This window comes from Gavialis gangeticus, unplaced genomic scaffold (assembly GCF_001723915.1).
Source record: "Gavialis gangeticus isolate Ggan-Ray unplaced genomic scaffold, GavGan_comp1, whole genome shotgun sequence".
Classification (NCBI taxonomy): Eukaryota; Metazoa; Chordata; order Crocodylia; family Gavialidae; genus Gavialis; species Gavialis gangeticus.
The window spans coordinates 47741827-47744018 of NW_017729029.1; positions in this window are offsets into that span (position 1 = coordinate 47741827).

The window sequence follows — 2192 nt, forward strand, 5'->3', positions numbered from 1 at the left end:
GCAGACTCCCAGTATTACTATAATTCAGTTTTTTGTACCTGTGTGATTTGTCTAGCGATAGATGGAATAAAACTGTGGCCACCAAATTCTGGTTAATTTTATTACATTAACAAGAACAAATTTACTTCCTTACCATTTCCCCTTATTTTTTCCCCCTTAACACTACTGTTCCTTTTAGGATTAGGACTTTTTCCTTCACTCCTGTGAAACATTGGGCATACTGCATCTGTTTCAGCTCTCAGAACATTTATAATGAGAAAAACCTAAATGAGGTATGGGATTAATTCAAACCCTTGCCTTAAAGAGTTACACTTACAGGTGAATAATATCCCTTGATGCTGAAATCACTTGTTAGCTGAGTAGCTATTGTGTTATGCCTCCATACTGTGCTTCACCCCTAAACTACAAGGAATACCTTTAGGAAAAAGCACTTTGCTTTACTAACTGGCTCATCTCAACCCCTCTGTCAGCTGTGATGGTTTATGGGGTGGTTACCAGTCTAATACAGACCCGACTGATTTCATCACCCTTCCCCTTCACAATCCAAGTTTCTTAAGATACTCCTGTCCTACATTTTGAAATGCTCTGTTCCATCACTGCTGCCCTGCCTTTCATTACCAGTGTTGTCCTGCTTCTTGTCAATAAAATGCCCCTGAAGGCTAAGTTATCACAGGCTGGCTTTCTTGCACAATTCCCAGCCTGTTTCCAATGGAAATAACATAGCAGCAGAGGTACTGCATGCCCAGAAGCAGCACTGGCTTGTCTAAAGCTTAACTTGCTTCTGGGAAAGACCTGTTATAAATATGTAATACGTATTGCTCAAAATAGCTTAGTCTTTAATCCAGCAAAATGAATTTCCCCCCGTGGTGCCCCTCAAAAGAGACTTCCTTACAGTTTCTGCAGCACACTGACTCATGCGATTAGCATGTGTGCTAGGAAATGCCATATAATTTAGATAACAAAGCCCAGATAGTGTCATCTCACAAGATCTTTTTAGCTACCTCAGCCTTGGAGCAGTTCGTTAGGTAATAGAGGTGGAATCTTTTCAAGTTGCACAACTGTTTGTTTTTTTTTTAAAACAAACAACTAACTAGGGCACCTTTTCTCTGCCCTTTTATGATACAAGGCATGCCAGCATGGCTAGCTAACTCTCATCAGAAGGAAGCAGCCTTTCTGTACCAGTTGAAAGTGTGTCTGACTGAATCTGACAGGTGATATTCTAATCGATTGTAAATCAAATGGTGTGGAAATACATTCATTTACTCTGACTGGTTCTCTCTGAAATACTTCAGTCCTACTTCATAATGACTAAGCATTTGGGGTTATAAGGTACAGTTAGCCAATGCACACCTTCTGTTCTTGCACTAAGAAAGTTTGATGCTGTTCTCTTAAGGGTGGCAAAGAACATTCTCCCTCTGTTAATGGTGCAGAAAGGCCCTAGAAAAAAATTTAAGATTCACAACTTAATGTAGCCTTAAGATATGACACAGCAGGGCAGCTGAAGTCGCAGCTGATGCTATGAAATTTGACAGACTTCCAGTCCATTGGGCAAACTGCTTACTGTTCAGCTTCCAAAGCAGAGTGAAGCAAATAAAGAACGTTTATCTGCATCACTCACGTTTGAGTCAGGTTTTGTTAAAGCCATTGCTGACATAAGCACTTGCAGTAACTCAAGTTTCTCCTGTTTCAGTGGTCTGTACAAGCCAATGGTGCCCTCATGTGGCCAACAACCATCTCATCCACGTATAACTGAGCTATGGGCTTGTGGACTGCCTACACATTCCTCACACAATTACTGGGGCAGGCAAGCCAGGAATAGACCTGGCTCTATGCGAATGCCAAGAACAGAGCAAATACTCTAGTTAGAAAAATGTCAGAATCACTCAGGGGGAGGGAGGGAGCAATGGCAATAAATGCTTTGCAAATATATAATCCTTATATTTTCATTCCAGCTGGAGGAGGTGGTATCCATGTCTAGAGCAGGCTTAGGTTCTAGTTCAAGGCTAAGGTTTAATAGCAGTGAAACTGAATAGGATGTTTTTGCATCTGAACTTCAGGGTGAGCCTGTTCTGATTTTGTATCCAACTTGGAAAAAAGTAAGCAAGCCAGGTTTGCCTGAGGGGGATTTGACTTAGAACTTCCACCAGTTCAAAGAATCTTTTAACTTTTAATAACACAAACCTGCAAACAGA